The following is a 12,825-nucleotide window of genomic DNA, read 5'->3' on the forward strand; positions in this document are numbered from 1 at the left end:
ATTACTTATACGATATATGTATAAACATTATAAATCATCAGTATTTATGTCAAATAACGTTACGTATGGTTATTGTTTTGAAAACTTAAGTTAGTAGTTTCAAAATATACTTATGACTTTTTGTTATTAATACAAAATGAGATATTAAAACATCCTTAGATCATGTTAAATATGTATGTATAATTATCATATATTGTATAGTTCGTGATATCATCGGTCAAACTAGACGGTCAAACGTTGTGTAAAACTCTTTTCAAAAACATAAATCTTAACAATTTGGATTGCTTATCATGTTGGTAAGGTTTAATTTATATAAATATTAATCTTATAAGTATAGAACGATCGAAAAAGTGCGGGTCATTACAGTACCTACCCGTTAAATAAATTTCGTCCCGAAATTTTAAAATTGTACCTATTTTGCGTCATCGGAAAACAAGTGTGGATATTTTTGTTTCATTTGATCCTCTCGTTCCCAAGTAAACTCGGGACCCCTTCGAGCATTCCAACGAACCTTAACGATTGGTATGTTGCTCTGCTTGAGCCGTTTAACTTCACGATCCATGATTTCGATTGGTTCTTCGATGAATTGTAGTTTCTCGTCGACATGGATTTCTTCAAGAGGAATGGTGAGGTCTTCCTTTGCAAGACACTTCTTAAGGTTTGAGACGTGAAAGGTATTATGTACTCCGGCGAGTTGTTGCGGTAACTCGAGTCGATAAGCTACCGGTCCAATGCGTTCGATGATCTTGAACGGGCCTACATACCTTGGGTTTAGTTTACCCCTTTTTCCAAAACGTATTACACCTTTCCAAGGTGACACCTTTAACATAACCATGTCACCGATCTGAAACTCTAATGGTTTCCTTCGAACATCGGCGTAGCTCTTTTGGCGACTACGGGCTGTTTTCAATCTCTCCTTGATTTGTACTATCTTCTCAGTCGTTTCGTGTATGATCTCGGGACCAGTTAATTGTCGATCTCCTACTTCATTCCAACAAATAGGAGATCTACACTTCCTTCCGTACAATGCTTCGAATGGCGCAGCTTTAATGCTCGCATGATAACTATTATTATACGAGAATTCTGCTAATGGTAGATATTTATCCCATCCGTTTCCAAAATCGATCACACATGCCCTGAGCATGTCTTCAAGAGTCTGAATCGTTCTTTCACTCTGCCCGTCGGTTTGCGGATGATACGCGGTACTCATATCCAAACGAGTTCCTAGGGCCTCCTGTAGTGATTGCCAGAACTTTGATGTAAATCTACTATCACGATCGGATATAATGGAAATAGGTATTCCATGCCTTGAAACAACTTCCTTTATATACAATCGTAATAGTTTCTCCATTCTATCCGTTTCCTTTATAGGCAAGAAGTGTGCAGACTTGGTGAGACGATCAACAATCACCCAAATGGTGTCGTATCCCCAGGCAGTCTTTGGTAACTTCGTGATGAAATCCATGGTAATACCATCCCATTTCCATTCTGGGATTTCTGGTTGTTGAAGTAACCCTGACGGCTTCTGGTGTTCAGCTTTGACTTTGGAACAAGTTAAACATTCCCCAACATATGTTGCAACGTCTGTCTTTAAATTAGGCCACCAATAATGTGTCTTAAGATCTTGGTACATCTTTCCAACTCCAGGATGTATCGAGTATCTTGTCTTATGTGCCTCATTTAATATCAACTTCCTTAATCCACCCAACTTCGGTACCCAAATACGATTTGCAAAATATCGAATTCCATCTTCCCGCATAACGAGTTGCTTCTCATACTTCTTCATTATTTCATTTCCTATATTTTCTTTAGTAAGTGCTTCTCGTTGAACTTCTTTGATTTGTGAGTTGAGATTCATGCGAATTTTTATGTTCATCGCTCGTACTCGAATTGGTTCTCGTTCCTTTCTGCTTAGAGCGTCGGCCACCACGTTCGCTTTCCCGGGATGATAACGAATTTCACAATCATAGTCGTTTATTAACTCGACCCACCTACGTTGTCTCATGTTCACCTGTTTCTGATCAAAAATATGTTGAAGGCTTTTATGATCAGTAAACACAGTGCATTTAACCCCATACAAGTAGTGTCTCCATATCTTCAATGCAAACACGACTGCTCCCAGTTCTAGATCATGCGTCGTATAATTCCGCTCGTGAATCTTCAATTGTCGGGATGCGTATGCAATAACTTTCTTTCGTTGCATAAGAACGCAACCAAAACCTTGTCGCGAAGCGTCACAATATATTTCAAAATCATCGTTCCCTTCTGGTAACGATAAAATAGGCGCCGTAGTTAACTTCTTCTTTAGTAATTGAAATGCACTTTCCTGCTCAGAAGTCCATTCATATTTCTTCCCTTTTTGCGTTAACGCTGTCAACGGCTTAGCTATTCGGGAAAAATCTTGAATAAACCTTCTATAATAACCGGCTAAACCCAAAAATTGACGTATCTGCGTTGGTGTCTTAGGAGTCTCCCATTTTTCAATGGCTTCAGTTTTTGCTGGATCAACCTGAATTCCTTTGCTACTAACAACGTGGCCAAGAAATTGAACTTCTTTCAACCAAAAAGCACACTTAGAAAATTTAGCATATAGTTGTTCTTTTCTCAACAACTCTAATATCAACCTTAAATGCTCTTCATGCTCTTGCTCACTCTTGGAATAGATAAGAATATCATCAATGAAAACGATAACAAACTTATCTAAATACGGACTACAAACTCGATTCATGAGGTCCATGAATACAGCTGGCGCATTCGTCAATCCAAACGGCATAACCAAAAATTCGTAATGACCATAACGTGTCCGAAAAGCAGTTTTCGGTATATCTTCTTCTTTGACACGTAATTGATGATAGCCCGACCTTAAGTCAATTTTTGAGTACACACATGATCCTTGGAGTTGATCAAATAAGTCGTCAATTCTCGGTAGTGGATACCGATTCTTGATAGTTAACTTATTTAATTCACGATAATCTATACACATCCTAAAAGATCCATCTTTCTTTTTAACAAATAGAATCGGAGCTCCCCACGGTGAAGTACTTGGTCGTATGAATCCATGATCCAGTAATTCTTTTAACTGACTCTGAAGTTCTTTTAACTCGGACGGTGCAAGTCTATATGGAGCACGAGCCACTGGTGCAGCTCCTGGTACTAAATCTATTTGAAATTCTACAGATCTAAATGGAGGTAATCCCGGCAACTTTTCCGGAAAGACTTCAGGAAAATCTCTTGCCACAGGCACATCATTGATGCTCTTCACTTTTTCCTTTGTTTCGACTTTATTAACATGTGCTAAGATAGCATAGCACCCTTTCTTCAAGCACTTTTGAGCTTTCAAATAACTAATGAGTTTTAGCTTTGAGTTACCCTTCTCTCCATAAATCATTACTGGCGTTTTATCCTTACGAGGAATGCGAATTGCCTTCTTGGCGCACACAACTTCAGCTCCTATTTTGGACATCCAGTCCATGCCGACTATTACATCAAAACTTCCTAATTCTACGGGTATCAAGTCAATTTTAAACGTTTCTCCGGCTAAATTTATTTTACAATCACGGCAAATTTTATCGGCTTTAATTAGTTTACCATTAGCTAACTCAATCATGTACTTAGCATCGAGAGGTAATGATGAACAATTCAATTTAGCGTGAAAGTCTCTACATACGTAACTTCTATCAGCACCAGTATCAAATATAATAGATGCGGATAAGTTATTAATGGTAAACGTACCCGTAACAAGCTCCGGGTCTTCACATGCCTCTTTAGCATTAATAACAAATGCTCTTCCACGTGCAGGTCCGATATTCTTCTCTGGATTCGGGCACTGGCTCTTATAGTGGCCTTGTTTTCCACACCCAAAACAAGTAATGGTAGCCAAAGCAGTTCTATTTGCGTTGGTGGCAGGAGTCTTGGCACCATTTGTATTCGTAACGAGAGCCCTACAATCTTCAGCAAGATGACCCTGTCGATTACATTTGTTGCATACCACACTACAGTAACCAAAGTGATGTTTGTGACATCGGTTGCATAAAGGACTTTGTCCTTTGTAACCAAAACCTGAACCACTACCCGCACCTTTCAGGGTTTCTTGTTTCTTAAAAGTTTGTTGTTGATTACCTCGATCATAGCTTCCATTCCACTTTCTCTTGTTACCTGATACCTTCACATCAGTATTGAATGCCTTCTTATCCAAAATGACCTGATCCATTAGCTCGTTTGCCATGGTTATAGCTTCATGAATTGTCTTAGGTTTCGATGCTGTAACATTTGCCTTGACCTTTTTGGGCAAACCATCTTTATACATTTCAATCTTCCGTTCTTCGGTTGGAACCAATTCAGGACATAGCAAAACTAATTCCATGAATCGCTGATTGTAGTTGGTGATTTCAGTACCAATAACCTTCAGACTTCGTAACTCATCTTCCAACTTCCTAACCTCGTTCCTTGGACAATATTCATTGATTAACATTGTTTTGAATTCTTCCCACGGAGTATCATAAGCTACATCTCCTCCTACAGCCTTCACATAATTTTTCCACCACGTGAGTGCACTATCTTGTAAAGTGCACGATGCGTATTTGGTCATGTCCTTTTCAACACAACCACTGATTTTGAACACAGTTTCCATCTTTTCTATCCACCGGGTTAAACCGATCGGTCCTTCTGTTCCACTGAATGATGAGGGCTTGCAAGCTTGAAAAGTTTTGTAAGTGCACCCCACACGAGGATTTGGGTTAACTGCAGCACCTCTTGCAGCCTCGACCCATAACATTCTGTCGTTCACTCGTTGATTGATGAGTTCCTGGATTTCTTGTTCCGTCATTCGGTTCAATCGCGCCATATTCTTCTATAAGAATGAAAAGAAAATAATTATTCACATGGAATATTATAGATGTAGTGTATATTTACAGTACATTATAGCTTATTAATAATATGAACCAGGTATTATTATAAAAGCCTTTTCTTCTTATTAGCATTTTATAATTATATCTAGGGTAGTACCTACCCGTTAATGTTCATACTTAATAGCTTAGTACCAAACCAATTACTACAATCTAAATAATACTTAACCATGGAAAATTATTGCATTTCACACTTCACTATTTTACATATGCTTATCTTACATCGAACATTAAGCAAACCACACTAATAATATTATACAAAACATTATATGATCCCATGGTTTAATAAGGCAGCGCATCGTTTGGTCTATTTTCTAAGACGTTTAGGTTCAATGAATCGCCTAACGCTCATCCTAGCTGTCTGCCTATATTTTGGCTGTGGGACTGAAGAACTGGATGCCGGGATAGAACGAATAGGAATAGCGGGAATAGGGGTGGTAGTGTCTAGTGGAGTTGGTGCCACATCATCCTTATTAAACTCAAGATTTGAATTTTCTAATTCATTAGCCTTTCGTTTCTTTCCTAGTTCGAACTTGTCTTTTGTAATTTCCTCGGGTTCACTTTCCTCCTCGGGTTCACTTTCCAGATTTTCTATAGTTGGTTCATCCGGAATTTGTGAGTCTTCCCCAAAGATATTATTTTCGTCATCGGATAGGTTAATGACTGGAACACCATCTGAAGATTCTGATTCGGAGTCGCTGAATGTGATAATAAGTTTTGAGCCCGACATCTATCACACCACAACTAACTCATTAGTACTACATAATATTTACATATAAATTTTAACCAACAGTGATAAGCAATGGTTTTTGAAATCAGACCCGGTCAAAGTCCAGACTTACTAATGTATCCTAACGACTTATCAGTTAGACACACTAATGCAAACCTGGTTCGCTAAGACCACCGCTCTGATACCACATGTCATAACCCGTCCTTAACCCTAAGAACGAGTTAGATAACGTATGATTTCATTGCGAGGTATTGACCTCTATATGCGACATTTTTAAAAGAGAAACTGCATATATTATACATTACAAACCATAACCATTATTTTTGTTACAAGCTTTAGACAATAAAAAGATGATTATCGTTTAGCGATAATCTTCGACTTACAAACTTTACATATAATGATAACAACACGATTTCGAGCATATTTTACAACACAAATCCTTGGGTATGCAGTTTTATTTTTGACACAAATATGCGTACGCAAGATCCTGCTCAAATTCAACATAATGCAGCGGAAACTTCTAATTATCACCTGAGAATAAACATGTTTAAAACGTCAACATAAAGTTGGTGAGATATAGGTTTAGTGCCGGCAGCAATATATATATAGACCACAAGATTTCGTATATAAACAGTTTAATAAAAATATTCTAAGTGGATGAGCACTTGGTAACCATACTTAACATTTAATCACGTCGCATATTCCCTTTATTATGAAATCTTACTACACCGTACCAAATGTAGTCACGAAACGAAGTACTGTGCAACCGTTGAATACTGGTCGTCCAGTCCGGTTGGGGTTGTCAGGCCCGATAGATCTATCAACAGGATTCGCGTTTACAATACCGCTGTAAATATTAGTTACCAAGCTACAGGGAAGTATGCCAGTGGTACAACTCAACGTAGAATATATTTTTCAGTTACTTGTGTCCATAACGTAAAACATAAAATACATGTATTCTCATCCCGAAATATTTAGAGTTTAAAAGTGGGACTATATACTCACTTTCGTCTTGAAGATATGTAATTTCGACTTGGTCTCCGATTGATATCACGAACCTATCCATATATAGTTTATCAATATATTTCTATTTTAAACAATCGTCACATATATATACTTTTTATACTTTTAATAGTTTTAATAATTTCTTAGTCCGTAGTTAGCAGTCCGATGTTAGTAATTCAATTTTAATGGTTCATTTTTAGGTGTTTAATAAACCCCCAATGAAATAAATAAAAACCCCCATCGTATATGTATTGGTCGAGATTAATCTTGACCCATGGTACCGGTGTTGTCAAATGACGTGTTGCGTACATAAAGTACCGGTGTTGTCAAATGACGTGTTGCGTACAATCATGGGATCTTATGATTAATCTTCTCGTATTGTTTACGGGTGATCCTGAACCATATAAAATTAAATTATGAGTACATATATATAAAATATCATGTTATTTTAAAAAGATGTGATTTATTTAATTTTCTCCAATTATTTTCGTAGCCAAACTAGTCTTAGATATCCGATCTCGTTTTGGTCATAGTTTCTTCGTTACAACTCCGTTTTCGTTGATTCAACTTGCCACTTCCTTGGATCGAGTCCCTCTTTAAGACTATGAACTGTAAATACCTTAGTTTGTATTCGAAATCACAGGTCATAGGTCAAACTTTAGTGAAACTTATGAAGTTAATCATTTTCCATCATGTAAACAACCTTAAATGATTATTTTTCTAAAAATACTTATACTTTGAGTTAAATCATGAAATTTTTATGTGTTATCATATTCATAGTAAAAATCATTTTTCCAGAAAATAAACCTCCAATTCAAAGTTTAAGATGGTTTTTAATTATCCAACCCAAAACAGCCCCGGGTTGCACTCCGACGTCATAAAAACAGTTTTTAAGGTGTTCTTTGAAAAACCAAGTTATACCTTGTTAAATTAGCATATTTTTAAGTTATATTACAGGTCTTGAAGTATTTTAAAAGTTAAGTTAGAAGGATCTATTTAGTTTGCGAACAAGTTTGAAATCATTCAAACTATGTTCTAGTTTATAAACTCTTATATATATAGCTATAAATATATGAATTGAAAAAGAGTTGAAGTAGAGTTTTTTACCTCAAGTTTAAAATGTAAAGTTGCTGGAAAGAAGTAGTAAAATAAAAGTTGAGAGAGTTCTTGCAAGTGTGTGTGAAAATTGGAAGTAAAATTTGGAAAATGAATGTGTAAAAATGAGTTAGAAATGGTGCTTATTTATAGGCTTGAAAATTTGGTTTTTAGTGAAAATATCTAAGATAAGTTAAAATTTATTATGTCATGAATGACATATTATTCCAATAATTGAAGATTTCTATTGGTATATACCAATAGTAAATACTTCTAGAAGCTGTGTATAGTACCCTAGATATACGTATAGGATTATTGAGGAAACGGAACGAGAATTCAAATATAACTATCTTTTGTAAATATACTTATATTGTTTTATGTATAAAAGCCCTTTAAAAATGATTAAATACATTACTTATACGATATATGTATAAACATTATAAATCATCAGTATTTATGTCAAATAACGTTACGTATGGTTATTGTTTTGAAAACTTAAGTTAGTAGTTTCAAAATATACTTATGACTTTTTGTTATTAATACAAAATGAGATATTAAAACATCCTTAGATCATGTTAAATATGTATGTATAATTATCATATATTGTATAGTTCGTGATATCATCGGTCAAACTAGACGGTCAAACGTTGTGTAAAACTCTTTTCAAAAACATAAATCTTAACAATTTGGATTGCTTATCATGTTGGTAAGGTTTAATTTATATAAATATTAATCTTATAAGTATAGAACGATCGAAAAAGTGCGGGTCATTACACTTGTAAGGTGATCATCCATGTAGTGACCCGGGAATTTCCGACTAAATTTAAACCTAATCTTTATATGATTTCGATACGATAAGCAAAGTCTGTAGTGTTGAATCTCAAAATTTTGAAATTTTATTCATGTAATCAATTACCCTTTGTCTACTCCCGACGATTCACGAACAACTGATTGTAATTAGATATATAAATATTTATATATCTATATATATACTTCTATACACAGTTACTCATATGAATACTTTAAAATAAATAATATATATATGTAGAAATTTATAGTATTTCATTTTAGGTAGAATAATCATATTTTAATATTATCCTATTATTATTATCATTATTATTAATATCATTATTATCAATATTATTGCTATACATTAATTATAATTGTTATTATTATCATTTGTAATATTATATTATTATTGCTATTGTATTATTATAAGTTTGTATTATTATTATGTTTAATATTAAAGAACATTATTATTATAATTATCTTTATTAATAATATTAATTATAATCTATATAAATAAATATATAAGCATAAGTGATATACATATATAGATATATATGAATTCGGTTAAACATATGCATGTTTATATAAATACATACACATATACAAAATAATAGATTGATATATATATATAATTACATATACAAAAATAGTTATAGATATAAATATAAATTACGGATATATACATGTAATGTAAAAAAAATATATATATATAAAATACGTAATTTAAAGTTATGGAATCCAAAAATCGGTTTCAATCCCCATCCATACTATATCTAATTTTTGTTCCTATCTAATTTGTTTGACATCAGTATCGAATCATAGTACAAATTTGTTACAGGATTTTATCTGCTTCAACTTGTTTTATTCTGACTTTTCTTCTTCTCAAAATATGCTGTCGACACACCTTCATAATAAAACAATCAATTAAAACATTTTATTTGACAAATACACACACCACCTTTTATCATCAACCCGTCACCAAGCTTGTATATCTTGAAACCACCATATTCAATCGACATCAAAATAAACCCAGGAATCAAAAACCAAAACCATCAACCCGTCACCATTCTCGCTCCCTCTCTATGCAACTCGTTTCCAATTGTGTTTCCTTTTTATGTCGATCTAATAGCTGTAAATAGCAGCCATCGCTGCTGCTGTTTGGACAGCTGGAAACCACGCACCCATGCTGAAACAACATAATGAATTGTTGTCGAATTATTTTAAAACCTTTATACTTTTGACTTGCTGTTTTATGATAATGATAAAGGAAAAGTAGGATAAGCTGTCACCATGCACTTGTGTTTGTTCCTTTTGTGAACCGAGTGTTTTTACTTAAATTTTCGTGGGTCCATTGAATTTTGAATCGGGTTTTTTATAATAGATCAACCATTTTTTTTAGGTCCAAGGTAATAACGTGCAGCAATTTTTAATTAAGTAAAGCAATGGGGTTAGAAACAATGAATGATGAATGGTGGAACGATGAGGAGGAGGAAATGATTATGTTCTTGGTTAGTCTTCTACGGCCCCGCAAGTTACTTCATGAATAAACCATAATCCTGTTTGGACTTCTCCTTTCTATTACAGATTCTAAAACGTAACATGGGCTATGAATTTGATATAATATTTGGGCCGTGAAAACATATGAATTGTTGGGCCAAAGGAAATTAGGCTAAGTCAGAAAAGACATGGGTTATAGGAATATAAGTCGAGAATTTAAACAGAAAATGAGAAGCAGCTCAATGGTTTAGCAAGGTGTTTGTATACAATGGGTCGTGGGTTCGAGCCGGGTGGGGCAGCTTTACTCTTTTTGGGACTCTTTAATTGTGAGGTAGTTTCCTTATTATTATTATTATTATTATTATTATTATTATTATTATTATTATTATTATTATTATTATTATTATTATTATTATTATTATTATTATTATTATTATTATTATTATTATTATTATTATTATTATTATTGTTATCATTAGTTATTATTATTATTATTAGCACATGTATCATAATTATTATTATTATTAATGCCAAAATATGTATTAGTTACCACATATCATTATTAACACTATTATTAATATTAGTATTATCATTAAGATTGTTTTATTAGTATTATTATTATTATGATTGAAAACTATCATTTTTATAGCAAATAAATATTATGTATATAAAAATATACTGATATTCAGATTAAATATAATTATATATCGAGTATATTAACATTTTTACATATAGCAAATTATTGACTTTTGATAAAAATACTAATTACATCTATATATATATATATATATATATATATATATATATATATATATATATATATATATATATATATATATATATATATATATTAGGGTTTATCATAAATTTCATATAATTACAACACTCAGCATATAAATGTTATAAGATTAATAAATGAAATTATTTGATTAACATTATATGTATTAATATATATACAAATGATATAGGTTCGTGAATCCGAGGCCAACCCTGCATTGTTCAGTATCGCCGTATGAATATTTTTACTACAAAATATTGGATTGTGAGTTTCATTGATCCCCTTTTACTCTTTACATTTTTGGGCTGAGAATACATGCAAATGTTTTATTAACTGTTTTACAATAATTATATGCGTGAGTTTCATTATTCCCTTTTTAAATGCTTTCGCAATATATATTTTGGGACTGAGAATACATGCGCTGTTTTTATAACTGTTTTACGATATAGACACAAGTAATCGAAACTACATTCTATGGTTGAATTATCGAAGCCGAATATGCCCCTTTTTATTAAGTCTGGTAATCTAAGAATTAGGGAACAGACACCCTAATTGACGCGAACTCTAAAGATAGATCTATCGGGCCCAACAAGCCCCATCCAAAGTACCGGATGTTTTAGTACTTCGAAATTTATATCATGTCCGAAGGAGGATCCCGGAATGATGGGGATATTCTTATATATGCATATTGTTAATGTCGGTTACCAGGTGTTCAATCCATATGAATGATATTTTTGTCTCTATGCATGGGACGTATGTTTATGAGAAATGGAAATCTGAAATCTTGTGGTCTATTAAAATGATGGAAACGATTGTTTAAGTTAAACTAATGAACTCACCAACCTTTTGGTTGACACTTTAAAGCATGTTTATTCTCAGGTACGAAAGAAATCTTCCGCTGTGTATTTGCTCATTTTATAGATATTACTTGGAGTCATTCATGGCATATTTCAAAAGACGTTGCATTCGAGTCGTCGAGTTCATCAAGATTATTATCAAGTCAATTATAGTTGGATATATTATGAAATGGTATGCATGCCTGTCAACTTTCGATGTAATGAAAGTTTATCTTTTCAAAAACGAATGCAATGTTTGTAAAATGTATCATATAGAGGTCAAGTACCTCGCGATGTAATCAACTATTGTGAATCGTTTATAATCGATATGGACTTCGTCCGGATGGATTAGGACGGGTCATTTCAGTTGGTATCAGAGCGGTGGTCTTAGCGAACCATGTCTGCATTAGTGTGTCTAACTGATAAGTCGTTAGGAGGCATTAGTGAGTCTGGACTTCGACCGTGTCTGCATGTCAAAAGTTTTACTTATCATTTTGTGTCAAAAATTACTTGCTTATCATTCTTAGTCTAGACACGTTTTACTGTATTGACTACATGAATAATGTATAGACAAAATTCATATCTTAGCGTATTTGTTACTGTAGATCTTGCCTGATATCTTCCGTAAATTTCTCCGTAATTTAAGGGAACCTGGTACTATATATCTATGCATATTATGCATTGAGAATACCATCCAACTATCAATTGCTGTCACTAAACTTTTCATACCAAATTTTTTTTTCTTCTGAGATCGCGTAAGATGGCCTCTACGAACCAATCAAGTTCATCTGACTCCGAAGATAGCGTGACAGGAGCTCACCAACCAATCAACTACCGTGATTACTGGAGAAAATGGGGGTGGGTTCGCGACATACTCACCCTATGGAGAAGGGAAGAAGGTACTCCATATCATGAACCGAATCTACCACCTAACCTTGGAGTACTTGACCCGCTCACCGGCGAACCCGTTCGCAACACCGTTTATACCCTTCTTGCAAGAATTTTTCGTCTTGAGGCTACCATTTACGGAACTAGAGAAGATATCCGACCTCTACCTCACACTGATAACCAACCAGGGTTAGTAGAAGAAGTTAAAGAACTTCGAGCTCGAGTGTTAACTTTAGAGAGCATGGTACACAATTTGCAAGCACCATCAGTATCACCAACACCAGTAACATCACCAACCTTAGC

This window comes from Rutidosis leptorrhynchoides, chromosome 10 (assembly GCF_046630445.1).
Source record: "Rutidosis leptorrhynchoides isolate AG116_Rl617_1_P2 chromosome 10, CSIRO_AGI_Rlap_v1, whole genome shotgun sequence".
Taxonomy (NCBI): domain Eukaryota; kingdom Viridiplantae; phylum Streptophyta; class Magnoliopsida; order Asterales; family Asteraceae; genus Rutidosis; species Rutidosis leptorrhynchoides.